Raw genomic sequence first — 16,109 nt, forward strand, 5'->3', positions numbered from 1 at the left:
CGCACCGATTTCAGAAGCCTAACTTTCTATTTGCAATAGGATATAGGAACAATAAGGATACTGGGCCAAATAACTCCTTCCTGTGGGAAAACCCATGGCAGAAAGCCTTCAGGCAGGAACATACTGAGAGGTTTCTCTTGCAGATTTTTTTTTTTTTAAATAAATGCATCACTGAGGATGGGGAAATGTTTTTTTTTCCACAGACCTAAGAAGCCCAGGGAATCCGCAAGGCAGCGACCAGCATGGATGCCCTACACCAGGCTGCCTTCAGGAGTGCAAGCCTTCTCAGCTCACAGCGAAGGCCTCAGCTCGGAGGTCGTGCTGATGGAGCCTCCTTCCTCCCTTTCCCCAAAACAGAACAAAGACCTCCAGGAAAGAGGGACAAACAGGAAACAGGCTGGCAAACAGTGCAGCCTCAGGTTGCATTCAACATCTGACCGAAGCCTCTAGGAAACAGGGAAGTGGTCACGAGCATTCAAGTCATCTTCTACTTTGATGAACCGCCCCCCCCCCCCCCCCCCGAGTCATCCTCTCTTATGAAAGCAGAGAGTGCTAAGACATGTGAGGAGAAAACAAACAAACAAACAAAAAAAAACACAATCCAAAATCCCCACAGCCCTCTTTGCCTGCCATATCAAGAGACCCGGCTCCCTCCACTTGATGCTGTTTCTAAAACCATGTAACTGGGGCAAATGCAATCCCACTGAGAAACCTGAGGGGCCTTCAGCTCCTCCTCCTGCCAGAGGCCCACCCCTGATGCTGCACATAACCAGCTATTGGGAGAGTCACCAAGAAAGCAGAGGGCTCACAAAAAAAAAAAAAGAAAACGAAAAAAAAAACCCTTGTTGCTTCCCATTCAGTCTGTACAGGAAGACACTTGCTAGACCTATTTCCTCCTCTGGGATAAAGTGCGACTCCACTGTATGCTAAAGCTAAGCCCATCAGCAGTTACTTCCCCCCTCTACTTATATGTATTTATTTATATTTAATTTTTTTGTTTAAAGACCACTCTCAACAGTTACATCTGCTTCTCCTTCTGGTGAAGAGCATCACAGATGAAGCAAAAAGGAGAACACGGGCCACAAGGGAAGGAAGAAGAAAGGAGAAGAGATGATGAGTCTTCAGAGTCACAGTCACTTGACTTGCCAGTGAGAGGTGGCTACACAAGCGTGGAGTTGCTACAAATCTCTGCTCCAGTTTGCTCCACTGTCTCTGCACATGAGCTCTCCCTTCGGAATAGATAGGAAGAAATACACAATACAGGCAAGGAGGGGGAAAACCTTGCATGTAGCACAAAGCTGCTCATTGTTCTGCCCTAAAAAAAAAAAGTCCACATCAGTGTTAAAGTAGAAGCCATGCACTAATTGGGCCGGGGAAAGATTAACACTCTCCGCCAAATACTTTTATTGGTTTCATTAAACATGCCGCAATACGTAGTACAGAACACAGTGGGAGGAGGAGAAACGGGGAAAACAAATGACTGTTTTAGGAATGCACCCCCCCACACACATGCATTTCAAACCACGTTCTCCCATGAGGCCCAAACAGGAATCCTGAGCCTTCCTCATCATTTCCATCTTAGCAATGCTATTAGCTTATTCAAGGCTTTCCCACTTTTTTTTTTTTCCCCTCAGTGGTAGAAAAAAAAACCCAAGGATCACTTAAATGAAGGCCAGACCTTCTAGTATACAAATTTAGACAAGAACAGAACTTCAAAGAGGGATATCGCATTTGAATAAACAAAAGTTTACGGTTTACCCTTGAGATTATAATACCTAAGAACTGCTACACCACTTTCAAAAACGTTTCTGATGCACTGGTCTCATACCAAGTTTCTACCCGGAGGAGCAGATTTTCTTCCCAGAGCACAAGGTGACACTCCCAAGCACAAACAGCTACTCCCACCCCCAGAGATGTGCACACTGCCCCAACTGCTTTTTGAATGCGATTTTGCTTCAAAGATGGCAGGAAGGAAAGAGGGTGAAAATGCGTTGTGTGGGAAGAAAAAAGGGTTAATGCTATTCAAAGCCACTGCCTCAAGGCAAAGGAAAACCAAAAGAAGAAAGTTTTCCCAACTGACCTTTTTAATACCAACTCTGCCCTTGCTACTGAAGTGTTGGTGCTGACTCGGCACCCCAGCGGTAGAGAATTATACTGGCAGCGTCACCTCACTGTCACCACTGCTGGAGCACCAGTACAGAGCAGCCTACGGGGAAAGGAAGACAAGCATAAAAAAAAGACAGTGGCATGGGAATATTTGGTGGTCGTTTGTTCACTTATTATTTGGAAAAAAACAGACACTAAGAATACTACCCCAATGTTTTTGAACTTGTACCTCTAACTACAATTTTCTTCCAGGGACAATGGGGGTGGACCAAGGGGAAGCCAACAAAACAAACCTTCAAAAACATCAACCAAAGAGAGCTATATCTCTGGAAAGGCACTCTCTGAGCACTAAAAGACAGACTGCTCATCTTCCTACTTGACCTCTTGGAGCTACTACTGATACAGTTGTTTTACCTGTGTTAGCATACCTTGCCCTGTAAAATAGCCCTGTAAAATAACCCTATGATCCACCATGGCCATATGCCTCTTCTTATTTAACATAGACACAGACAGATACGCACAGACACTGAATAAACAAGTGAAGCACATGCTCATGGCCATGCCTTAAAGCAGAGCTGGGGAGCACCACCTGTTTGCAGGGCAGGGCAGGGGAGGAAGCACCAAACGAGCAAGAAGACCCCTGTGTATACAGATCATTTTGTACACTGTTGTTACAACACCTAACTGCCAGTCTAAATTTTGAATATTCAAGTATGTTTACTCCTCTGGTTTTATTCCTTCACATGCACGATGAGATATGCAAGCACATCTAGTTTATATGCAGGTTTTGAAATCCATGTCCGGATGACTTATCGAACGTTAGTGGTCCCCAGGACTTTGACTTAGCTGACCAAAAGCATCTCTCATAAAACACACTGGAATTTGAACTCTGTTACTGCCTTAAGTGAACTGCAACTCTGAATCATCATGATACCCTGGTACCGTGCTGATAAAGTCACGCTGAAAACAAGGAAGCTACACTAATATAACAGGCAGATGCTGTACTGGCAAAGAGAGGCTTCCTGGATGAAATTCTCCTATATTTTCCAACTGGTTTACAGCAATACAAGGAGACACCAGGCAGCATTAATATAAGACGCATTCATACCTGTCTCCTTGGCCCCGCGCTCAGCTTGCTAACTTACATAGCACCCCCCCGTTTGTTTCTTTCACAATGGCTGTGTGCTGTGGGAATGGCAGCTCACACAAGAGCCTGTGGTCTTGCTAGGCTAGAAAAGAGAAGCGAGGCACACGCTGCTCGAGAGCGAAAGCAAAATCTGACGGCCCCCAGGCCCCTGATGGGAAAGCCCAGTTCTCTGCCAGCAGACTCTGCACCTCCAGGGGTTTGGTCTGAGCCTGCTCGAGTTCCCCTCCAGCATCACCGTGCCCAGGATGGCCACACCACACAACACGCACAGCCATGCAGGAACTGCAACCCCCCCTTATTTTGTCTGACCAGCTGCTGAAAAATTTTGAGATTGCCTACTGCCTTATCCCTCCTCCCCCATATCAAAGACGTGTCTAAAAGCTGTTCCTCATCCTCACCGTTTGTATCAGCTTGTGGGTTAGCACCTGGCCCTCCAGGAAGCCTTTGTCACCAAACTGCAGCCAGCTTTGAGAACTTGTTCAGACAAAAAGGACACTGAGATTTGAAGGCAGCTTAACAAACCTGGGGCCACGAGAGCTGGTTTCAGACACATGCAAAAAAAATGAAGACGGGAAAACAGCGAAGTAATGCAAGCAGCTATAAACAGACGTCCCTCCACTCCTTCCCGTGTACAAACGCCCCTCCATCCTCATCCTTGCCGGCTCCCTGTGCACCATCAGGGTGCAAGGAGGCCTCTGGGGAGGGGTTCAGCTCCCCGAAATGTGGCCAAGGGAGCACGCTGGGTAAGGCGGGCCTTTGGCACTACCTAGAGCGTCCCCTCCCCTGCTCCCTCCCCGCGTGCCGAGGAGGGACACAAAAGCAATACTGTCTGTCCTTATAAGCTCTGCTTTGCATGTGTTCGGCAAGCTAGGACAGCTGTGTGGACGGCTCGCAGAGTTCCAGGAAGTTGATGTGTTTCTTGGCTTCGACTCCAGTTTATTTGCCTTAGATGAAGTGGCGACCCAAGAAAGTCCCTTCGCATCCCCCCGGGCGGGCAAGCCGCAAGACGGCGGCGTGCCTTGAGACACGGCGCAGGGTCTCTCCTCTGACCGACAGGCCTTCCCCAGCCCGGCCGCCGCAGCTCTCCCTTGGGCCGGGGCTGGCTTGCATCCCGCTGGGCAAGGAGACACCGTGGGACATGGTGCAGGAGAGCGTGGGAGCCCGGGACCGCGATCCCCCGGCAGAGCCAGGGCCTGGAGGACCCAGCCCCGAACGCATGAGCGATGCCAGGCTGGTGTGAGGGAGAAAGCAGGCCGGGCAAGCAGTGCCTCACCGTCTAGTGCAACAGACACTACCCAAAAGGAGCTGAGGAAAACGCAGGAAAATTTAACAGTGGGGGAGCCCGAAAAGATGACAAGCAGGCACCCCTTGGCCTTGCATGTCCCCCTGCTGAGACGGGATGTGTGCCTCAAGGAGCTGAGCCCCTCCAGCAGCCCTTAGGGAAGCAAAACCTCACTCGCTGCTGCTGCTGCTGCCTGAGAGAGGGGTAAGGGATGTAAAATGAGGAAACAATCTGAAGCGTAGCAAGTAGAACACCCTGTGTTTTTTTTGTTTTTTTTTTTTTCTTTTTACATTTTTGCCTTGCGCTGAGAGGAAGAATCACAACACAGCCAAACCCAGTAAACTTAAAACCCTGGGGGAAAGAAACAAACAAACAAAAAAAGCTATACATTGATGTGCCATAACCTAGACAGCTAAGCAAGCACTGTGCTGAGAGAACAGGATGCTTTCCCAAGAGTCTGAGGGGTGAGCTAGATGGACTGCACTTGGGAAAGCCAGATGGAAAACATTTCAGAGTAAGAGAGAAGAAAAGCCACCTCCCCTCCAGCCAAGGCAAACTGCTGCACCCCTCAACTCTGATGAAGAAAAGGATGCAAGGACGGGGTGCGGGCAAAACGGGACACTCAAGTCTGCCGGGTAGCTGTGACGGAGATGCTGGCATCCCTGACAATATATGGCCAGTCTAAACCACGGGATGTCTTGTCCTTTTAAGGTGGGCCAAAAGCAAGCATCTGTGCAGCAGCAGCACAGCCCGAGCCTGCAATCAATAGCCCCTGGTGTCACTTAAAAAAACAGGGGCTTCTGTGCCTTACCAACTGGCTGTGCAGATGCCCAGCACCCACCCGGCGGGGAGACAATCGGTCTGGTTGTTCCTCCTCGCAGCATCACAAAAGAATAAGGAACAGTAACAGCGAGAGGAAGAAAAGCCACGAAACACCGCCACTGTGCCGCTTGCTGGCAATCGGTGCCTGCAGCTGTTGGGGCAGGGGGGGCGGCCTGGCCCCGGCCCTCACCCCAGCGGCCCTGATGGCCAACAGCTCAGCCAAGGGCAGCCTCGGACCCGCGGCTCTGGGCGAAGGTCCCAGGCAAAGCTCTGAAGGAAAGTGGTAGGAGAAATGAGCAAATGTTTCTCTCCTTCACGCCTGTTCTTTGCACATAGCTGGAGCTGTGCGTGTGCAGCAGGACAGGTTTGGAAAGGATTAGAGAGGCAGGATGAATCACACAGAGGAAGGCACAGAAAATCTCCTGTGCCAGTGCCCTGTTTCTTGCACAGCACCCTGGTTACGATCCTCTTCCTCCAGGGACGGATTTAAAGAAGGCTTCACTGAGGCAAGTTTATAAAAAATGCTCTGAAAACAGGGCATGCTAAACCAGGAAAAGACATTTTCCTTTTGCACTATGTACTGCATGGAGTTTCACCACTGTAAGTGCATCCACACGCAGCAACATTCCTTGTGTAGGCAAGCCCAGAGGGGACAGCATCAGCTCACTTACTGCATCCTTTGCAGCCTGACAGTGCTGGTTGTGAGGCAGACGCCAGCACACTCCGCATGCCGCACCTTACCAGGTAGCATGCCAGAGTACTCTATACCTCACAAGGTAACACAGTAAAATGATGCGCGACGTGAAAAGAAAGACGGAAATTACAGGGATTAAAACTCATTTCCTGGTGGTGGTGTTGTCAGCCATCACAATTTTATCACGAGCCCTGAAAAAATCTGATGGTATTACATTACTGCACAAGAATCTCAAACTTTTTTTTTTTTAGGCAAAAGTTCTAGTTTTCCGGGTTGTGGAGAAAGGACAGAAACATTAGATGCTCAACAAAATAAAAAAACAAACCAAGGTGAATGGTTTTGTATCTTAGAGGCTCAAGCTTTTAAGGATAATCATCACCTCAGATGCTAAACCTGAATTAACACACAGATATCAACATGGAGTCCTTTCTTTGTATAGCGTGTTTTGTACCCTGTAATATATATCCTCCAAAACTAAAATGCCTTTTTTTTTTTTAAGAGGGAACAGAATCGCTACATCTCAGCACGTTTCTAACTTTTTATTTAAAAGCCAACACAGCTGCACTCTAATGCTACTTAAAGATGAGAGCCTCCACCAAATTTCCAAACTCGTTTTCAGCAGAAAGGGATTCAACATGCAAATGTTTTGCAGAGAGAATGATTCAAGAGTTTGCAGCTCTTCTTGCTGCTCTTTTCCAGGGAGCATGACTTGCTGACAGGATTAACTACTGCCAGGCTCACAAAGCTGGGAGACAGCTGCCACATGGCAGCCATTTATTACAAAGCTCCACTTCTCTAAAGTTAGGAAAGGCAGACGATTTCATCTGTGTTATCAGCAGGGTTCCTCTGCTCCACAGGCTTTAGCGACTAGGCTTTTTCTAAACAAACACCTCCTTTTCTCCCTCACCTTGTTAACATCATTATCTTCCTGTCTTCTGTATCTGGTCAGCACAGGAACTATTCCCTCTATCACACTTTCCAAACAAACAAACAAAAAAATCTATAACCAAGACAATTTAAAATGTTCAAACACACATACGCTGAAAGAGATTTTTAATTAGAAGGTTTTAGTTTGATATTTTAGGAGGGAAAACCACATGTCACAAGGAGGAAAGAGAGATGTGCTGGAGCAAAGGGAGTCACAAGTGTTCTGCACAACCCTCACTCCTTTTAACATCAGCCTCCAGTGCAATATCCAACACAACTACACAGCTTTTCCATGAGCAAGACAACCTGTAGCGCTCCTCATATCCCCACACCAGGCAGACCCTGCACAGACCCATAAGCCAAAGCCACCCTCCTGCTCTGCACTGCATGAGACACAACAGGTTTTAAGTCAACCACCTTCTACAATCTGCTAAAGACCAGAAACACATATATGCCATCTGCATCATCTCCGTGTGATACTAAGTTTAGATGACCATAGGATGCCGTTCTCCCACTATTTTCAATCAGAGCCAAGAGATACAAGCTAGGTGTTCAATTTTACCTGGGGTGTTCTAATTCAATGTTTGCCACAGATGCCAGAGTACCAGAAATCACTCAAACTGAGGCTTATTGCCTCCTGATGGTGAAGGAAGAACCCAGCCTTAAGAAAAATGCCTCTCCCCATCGCTGATGAACAAGTTGCTGCAGTCCTGTGCGCACACCCACCAGCTTATACCAGCTGGGCTGGTAGCCTCCAGGGTTGTTTGTGGAGCTCTAAATTCTGAAACACAGTGTTTGCTTCTTGTTTTAGTTAGGTAAATTAGTTACAGCAGTAGATGGTGCTGGCAAGCAGGCAAAGCTGAGATCCTCACAGGAGAGCCAGCAGGAAAAATTTAAACAGCAGAACTACTTGTCAGTGGTATTCTTCAGTATGAGTTTTCATTCTATTTTGAAATAAACACAGTGAAACTAACCTGTGGGAGGTGCTTCCTGCACACTGACAAAATGAAACAGCATCTGTCAATTTTCATAGAGTGCAACACACACGCCAAACTAGAGCACATAAATCCAGATCTACAATTTTTATGGAATTCAGAAGTCCCTCAGCTTTATCAGATGAGTACAAGAAGCCTCCTCAGAAAAGACATCTCTCTATCTAATCTGAAAAAGATGCATACTAAAACCAAGAATTGCCTACGCACTCACAAACATAAATCCCCCTTCATCCGCAACTGCATCCAGCTGCTGACCTTCTACGTTCCTTGTAATATAGCTTTTGCTCTGGGACTTTAAAAGCCTAGCAGGCATTTCAAAAGGATTTTACAAAGTACACAGGCCCGGCCTTGTAAAAGCTCATGAGGAATCCATGGAGGTCATCATGGAGCTTAGACAGTCTGCAAACAGCATAATCCACGTGAGGTGGTGAGGTAAGGAATGACCAAAGTTGGGTGGATAGGCCTGAAGACTTCTGCAGCAACTGACTCCTCCAACATTGCTGTAGCCCCTGGAGGAAACGCCTGCTGATCTTCCAAGCTCTTCAGTGGGAACAGTCTTAAGTTTCCTGAACACGAGCATTCCGGTGGCAAGGCCACAAGCCTCGTACACATGCAGAGAAAAACACAAAATCAAAGTAAAAAAAAAAAAACCAAAAAAATCCACTAAGGTTAATGATTGCAAATACCAGCGAGACTGACCCTCTACTCTGCAATAAGCTGTCAGATCCACCCAGCAAAGTTTTGATGCTCCTCGGCACCACAGCCACAGAGATTAAGTAGCATCTTACAATCTCTGCAGCTTTCTTTTGTCTATTATGGGCACTGCTCCCCATATGTAGACTTCTGGAATGCAATACTCAGTTGTTCAGCCTAAGAGGGATGCTGCAGCCTGTAGGTGCACAAGGTATCCACTGTAACTCTGCCAAGACCACTGCAGTGTAGACCCGCAGGCAGAATTTTAGGTACAGCCCTCAGTTGGCTGACGGGCTGCACAAGTGAGTATGAGTAAAGGGGAGTCTGGACACCTGCACACTGCAAAGAATTGCAGGAAGTTTATTTCAGGAAAGCTGGAAAAAAAAAAAAGGAAAACAGACAAAATTGTGAACAGGTTTCTTCACTAAGTGAAGTTTCAAGTTGCTATTCCTCCAGCCAAAAACGTCTGCTGCTGGTCCAAAATCATTCTTCTCTTCCAAAAACACAATTTCACTGCTAGTGCTTCACACATTACTATCAAACAGATGACACAGACAATTCTTCCCACAATTTATGTATGAAAAGGGCAGCTTATTTCCTTCTGTTCACTCTCATTGACTCGTAAGATTGCACACCAAAACATTAATTTGGAACAAAGTAGTATGAATTATGCAAAGGTTCAACCCAATTCTCTAGTAGTTGTAGATGTTAAACATAGAAAAAAATGACCAACAACACGCGCAAACAAAAAAAATCGATCAAGTGACCTGTGCATCCACTCATGGACACCCCAGTTCTACAGCAGAAGAGCAACAGTTCGCTAAGTGGAACCTTGACCAATTGCTTTCACATGTGCACACATAGCAAAGCAACATTAAAGTATCATAATCAAACTTGTGATACTGAAATTCATACTTATTTTCATGAGTGATGTTCCCACATGAACATTTTCTCAGTCATATACATACACACCCACACAGCCATTTTCCTTTAATTCTAAAAATGAAATCACCTTGCTTTACAGTTTTAAGCCAGTCCATATTATGACAATATATATATGTTTACACTAATCTTGCTGAGGTCATTTAGGATCTATTCCATGACAAGCGGTAAACAAGAACAAAAGTGTTTTAAGAGAGCCAAAAAAGAAACAATAATCATTGGAGGTGGTTCTTTGAATGGGGTACAACTCTTTAAAGGCACAAACTGTATTGCTACCTAACTGACAGATCTCATCCTCCAAACTTCATACAAAATGGATGTTAATTCCAAGCAAAAGTAAAGGATGAAGAAAACCTCAACGCCAGAATTCACACTTTCACTCAGATACTAAATAGCAGGAGCTATTTTCCACTTCCAGTTCAGACATTATTACTCTGTATTGTTTTATAAGCCTTCTGAAGCTCAACTGTTCAGTATAAAGAGGTACATGGGAAGAAGTTAAGAAATTAGCAGCAGTCTCACCTGTTGAGCAGAGAAGGGCATATCTGAATGAGTTAAAACAAGAAACTAAAAGGAGAAAGAAAAAAAAACACCAGTCAAATAAATAATTTTTCACGGTAAGGTAAAAAACTTTTCTCAGCCTACCCACCCATTTCACACATGGTAATGTGGAACTACCATTCTACCAAAAATTAGAAGACAGTCACCGGATTTGTTTCCCTTGTTCGTTCATCTGAACTTCAAACAGGGTTTCTGAAGCTAGAAGATTTTACCAGCCCAACTTACTGACAGCTGAAGACAGAAATGAGGCCTTTCCTCATTTGTTAGGGTCTTGCATGACACAGAGACTATGGAGGTAGACACTTTCATAAACAGAAGCAGCAGCAGCAACATGTTCAGCATATTTTGCACCAAACTTGAAAGGTTATTCAATACAGATCTAACAGAAAAAAATATGAAAGCTGGCAACTTCAAAAGTTCCTCAGCAAATATAGCCCTTTAAAACTCCCTACAAAACACTAAAGCATGGATAATTTCTGAAATAGCAAGGTCTTTAAAATAAGCAAGCTCCTGAAAGGGTGGGGTAGCTGGGAGAGTTATCACACCTCTGGGGGAAGTCAGAGGCTCTATCTTGGCAGCGTTTCATTCCTTCATATACCCAGGGGACTGATTAGTTCATGATAAGCAATTAGGCACCCCAGGGAGGGCAGTTAACTGTCTTACCAAAACAAAAAAGCAGCACAAATGCGAGTCTCACTAGATTAAAAAATCACTATCTGAAGAACAGCAAATTTGTGTTTGTTCCCTTCTACTGCAACTAGCAAAGATTACATTTTGCCTACATATGGCACACACAGATCTTAGAAATCCCAAATTTGAGCACGTACTCGCTGCTAAATTGGTAACAAATGCTCTGAAGCATTTTCTTTCCCAAGACACCAGTGCTGTGATGCAGGAAAAAAGGGGGAGGGATGGAGGGGAGGAACACAGTAAATAGTGATTAGAAGACTTGAAATAGTAATCTCATTCAGTTAAATTTGTTTTACTCATTGTTAAAATAGTGCCCAATCAAGAATAAGCTGCAGAAAGCGGAACCTGGAAAGGCCATACGTGGGAGGCTCCTGCTCACTGCGAGGCACCTATGTATGTCACGATCTTGCCCATGTTAAACATTGATCTCCAGTGAAGCCGAGGGCTGAATTCGCCTTTCACCTGCCAACTGATGTAAAAGCTCCAGCAAACACCAGAACGACGATGCTTCTGACTTACATCAGGCCCAACATATTTCAAAGTACTTCGACAGCTTAAAATATGAAGGAATGCTTTTCAATAAGATGACCCCCTGTTCTTTTCTGTCCTTTTATCTTTTCTTAACAGTTTGCCATCCAGTGATAGGAGGGAACCCCAGCTGCATAGCCTGAGCTTTTATCTTCTGCTGACCATGCAACAACACAAAGCTCAGTGCTGGATTTCCTGCTGCTTGCCTAAAAGGGCTGTTCAGCTTGTTTAAATATTACTTGCCTTGGGAGCCTTGGAGTTGTGCCCAAGCACTGTACTGTATCTTCCCAGCATCCATTTCAGCATGTACTTTAAAGGTCTTTAGGTTCGATGTACTATGCTCTCCCTCACTACAGGAGGAGCCTGATGCCTCTAGAAAAAAAGAAAACCCATACAACTCTCTCTCTCGCTGTTCCCCCCATTAATCCCCATGCCTCATTCTGTTACACAGCTAACAGAAGTCCCTCTTCATCCCAAAAGCATGCAAACATATTTAGTTCAGTAGACTGAACCAATTACAACCAAGGCAAAGACATTCTGGTATGAAAGGCCACAGCTAGGAAGAAATCAGATGCCATGTATCACGTACAGCAAGCTATCAATGCCCCGTCAGCAAACAACCGAGAAAGTACAGTACCAAAAGCAGGCTTTTAGGCTGAGCTGTGGTAAAGCAGCCTCTTGACATGCTAAATTTAAGAAGTCTCCACAGTGGATTTTAGAAGTAAGAATCTTCAGACAGGACCTTCTCAGAATTTGTGAATTTAACACGAAGTCGCTTTCTTTCCTAGTTCAGCGTAGTGATGAAAATAAACTGTGGCTTTTACAAAAGCAAGTAAGGACAATCAGCCTTTGCAGATTCTTTCAAAACCCCTCATTTTCACAATTACTGTGCCTCTGAGAGGCTGAGTTCTGGCTACAAGGTCAGCAGCAAGATAACCTTGGCCAACTGAGAAGATCTGCATCAGCCCAAGCAGGGCGTGAGGCAGCCACCCATGCAGCCACCCCGCAGGCCTCACTGCTAACCCGCCGATATGGATGGAGGAGGAGATGCAAATCCATTTCAAAATCTATTTGTGGAAGTCATGGACACAGACGTGCCAATAAGAAAAAACTGTAGCCAATACCGACTGCAAGAACTGACCTGTAAGAAGACGTCTCTCTGCTGAGATGCAGGAATACATGTCCCCCACACAAGCTGATTTAGAACTACAGCTGCAAGGAAACTCAAGGTTAGAAGTGGGAAACTGTTTTTAATCCATTCTGCTTTGCCTCAGACTGCAGAGTACAGGCTGATTTAACCTGATGTAAGCCACGGCTGTCATTCAGAAGGAGAGACAAGCCAGTCCTCACTTCACCCCTCAGCTCCAGCTACACCTTCCCCCTCCAGCATTGTGCCAGTCCTGGCATTTGAACAGCCGCACAGTGATCTGGGATCATGGAATTGGTCACACTGTTTTGGGATGTGTGGTTTTTTGGGGGTTGTTTTTCTTTATATATGCACAGACATACAGTTTCATCAACAGCCTTCAAACAGGGTAGCTGAAGCATCGTCAAATTACACCCTCTATTTGAGTGCGGGATGAGAGACCTGAGCAAGAATGTTGTCTGTAACTCTATTCCTGTGGTGCAGCAGTACCAGGGAAAGATGAAAAGATGTCGTGGAATGAACTCACTGCCAGCTCCATCTGCAGTCCCTCCTCCTGCTCCTCCTCTCTCCCTTTGCTCCAGCTCGAGTTCGTTTGCAGTCCTTCTGCCACTGAAGAAAACTCCTTCCACTTAAAAATCTACCTGAAGTTCAGCTCTCCAATTAAACACAGTGAAAAGAATCTCACAATAAAATGAACTATGACAATTAAAATGTCTGCACTGCATCTCTCCATGGAATCCCTGGAAGAGGGGAGCAAGAGAGCAGGAGCAGTCCCATGCAGTCAGTTAGTCATTTTCTACTTGCCTGTCCAATCTCTCCCAGATCAAGGACTGGGTGTACCTTTTGTGCAGCGCTAAGCACAAAACAAACAGAAGTCTACAATATCTCCCTCTGGCCTCCCTCAAATTTTTCAGGGCTGAATAAAACTGCATTTTCAACCTTTTTTGCTTGTAAACCTCTGTAAATGACCCCTTCCCCATGCACAAAGATGAAGTTATCCCCCTCCAAAAAAAGTACAACTCACGCTTTGTTAAGCCACATCAGTAACAAAGCTGAAACAGTCTGCCACCACGTGCCACCACATGTCTCAACCAGAGCTACAGAGTACCTGGTAAGTAGGGCAAACTGCTCACCTGGAGTTCTCAGGTACTTTAGAAACAATATTTACAAACCTTGGACCCTTGGACTTAACATGCAGCACGGTGGGAATGGCACACATGCTCCCACACTGGCAGCATGACCACCTCCAGAGAGCGGCATTTATTGTACGGTGCATCACCTCAAGGGGATGGGGTGGGACAGAAGTGGAGAAAAGAAACCAAAGCTGCACGGAGAAAGGACGTGTTGCCTGGCTGCATGTCCTCAGGCGCTGCTAGCTCACATTGCTTGCACCATCTGATCGCTCAAAGCTAAACATGGAATGTAGGTAGCAAGTCATAACGCTGTGCAGGGCTGGAGACGTGACCCATCAGCTGTTTCTGCATTATAATTATTGCACTGGGGTACTGCAGGACCAAAAGTTTGCCTGCGCAAATTTCTGTGATGTTTTAATTTGTTAAAAATAACAATAGAGGCTGCATACCACTTACAGATTTGAGATTACACTTGCTTCTCTGCAGGCCCAGCACAGCCTGTTTAAGTCCTCAATCCTCCAGACAAGTGGAGGGACCAGAATTATTTTGCTTTAATCAAAACAGCATTAAGAAATCAGATTTCACAGGGCTGTGATCTCTGCTCCCCAAGACAGAAAGGAGTTTCAAAGAAAGAAAGCAGTGCTCCTGAACCATCACGCTCTGCATTTCTAAACAGACTTGGTCATTTCCCCTTCAAGCCACTTCTGCTCCCATGCTTTCTCTCGCTCTCATCTCATTTTTGAAGTTTCTGCTAGTAATAAAAATAATAATAAAAAAAGAAAACCTTATTGCAATACCATCGTTTCCTTGTATTATCATATTCTCTAGTGAACTGATTAATTTCCAGAGTGATCCTGACCCTCAGCTCCCATGGGCCTCAAGTGATGCAAACGGTTTCTTTCAGCTCTTCCTCCATTTTATTTTTGTCCTAACATGCACTAAGTACCAGCACAGGGGTAGGTTTTGCAACCTTGGACTGAAAATGCAAATATCTTCACTGGTACAGCTGGAAAGGAACACTTAAATTTTAAGCAATTGAATTGTTACTCTTACATGTTCAGAATTAAGCAAAGCCCAAACTGTACAAGTGGTTTAAACCAATACATACTCAACATGACTTACTGTTCAGGCTTTGCCCTACGAGTGAAGTTTCAGTTATTAAGAACACAATTTGTCACACTGTGACATTAATTTTAGTATGACAAGTCAGCAGAGAAACAACAACAAAAATTGTATTAAAACAGACCAGGAACCTGCAGCAGTATGCGAACAAACTGTTTATGTTAAATGAAATGTTACACGCAATGTAAACCTTGATAGCACAGTCCCTTTCCAAACAATTGCAGGCCAGAAGGATGCTTTCAAGATATTCACAGCTACTTAAAGCTTCCCATTTGAGCATGGACTCCCCCTGCCCACCCCTTCACCAAAACAACTGAACAAACACGTTAGCACTTCTAGATAAAGGTGACTTCAAAGCAAAATGCTTGTGAGGGCTGAATACAAAGGGATACTCCCCAAACTTCAAAGCTGACATTTTTTGCAAGAGCAGAGATGTACCCAGATGCAAGGTGGCTATCAGGAAGACAGCAGGAAGGGAAAAGTACAGCAGTAAGCTACAGATGTACCCTTGCAGGTCAGAAAAGCACACTCGTGGCTAATAGACCAAAACTTCTGTTAGCACCAGAAAAGCACCCATCCCTAAGAAACCACTTCCTATCCGATTCTCCCCATCCCCTCCCAGACAGCCTGCTCCCTATTGTAATTCAGAACAACCAGGCCACTGATCTCTAACCATCCATCAGAAGAATTGGCTAATACAATGTCACCCAGCCTACCACATGAACAAAAACCACCAACGATTCAAGCCGGTGGTTAACTGCACGTTTTTGCTTTACTGACGGTATTGCACCGACGAGGGAGGGTTCCCTTGCCTTTCCACGCACGCTGCTCTCTCAGAAATCCGCCCTGCACAAACTCAGATTTACAAATATGTATACAAATACTCTACACATTTGCTTCCACCTGGTGGATTACCAGAGACTGAGAGGACGGCGTTTTTTAGAACAAACACGTAAACCCACCTCTAAGATTAGATGCATGGTAATTCTGTGGGCAACAGCAGAGGGGAAGACTGGTTGGGTTTTTTGGGGGGAGGGAGGAGGTTGCAAGAAAAGGAATACAAATCGCTATTTAACCCCTTTTCAAACTCATTTTTTTCTCTCTTGGAAAGCAAACAAAAAAGTGATTTTTCTTTCCTTTTGATGAGCTTCTCAAAACAGAGAAGGACACAGCTATTCAATACTGCTCCTGGGTGCTTAACGTGAATAAATGTCTTCAATCAAGTGTCTTGTCAAAGAATGTACAGAATACTCTTTCTGCTGTGTCTACTTCCATAATCAAGCAATACAGGAGTTATTTTTTAAAGTGTATATTAAAACA

The 16,109-nt window shown here is 45.1% G+C and overlaps 1 protein-coding gene across 5 annotated transcripts in view; it reads right to left on the bottom strand.

The window, feature by feature from the left end:
- The window catches only part of RREB1 (ras responsive element binding protein 1), a 125,826-nt gene that overhangs the window by 71,856 nt on the left and 37,861 nt on the right, over positions 1-16,109 (bottom strand). For 2 of the 5 annotated variants that reach the window (XM_035560338.2, XM_035560337.2), the window contains one exon: positions 2,081-2,206. The exons of the other annotated variants lie outside the window; for them this stretch is intronic. The gene's annotated coding sequence lies outside the window, so the exon portion shown is untranslated. The remainder of the gene's footprint in view (positions 1-2,080; positions 2,207-16,109) is intronic. 5 annotated transcript variants of the gene reach the window in all.

The sequence above is a fragment of the Cygnus atratus genome, chromosome 2 (genome assembly GCF_013377495.2).
Source record: "Cygnus atratus isolate AKBS03 ecotype Queensland, Australia chromosome 2, CAtr_DNAZoo_HiC_assembly, whole genome shotgun sequence".
In the NCBI taxonomy this organism is placed as follows: domain Eukaryota; kingdom Metazoa; phylum Chordata; class Aves; order Anseriformes; family Anatidae; genus Cygnus; species Cygnus atratus.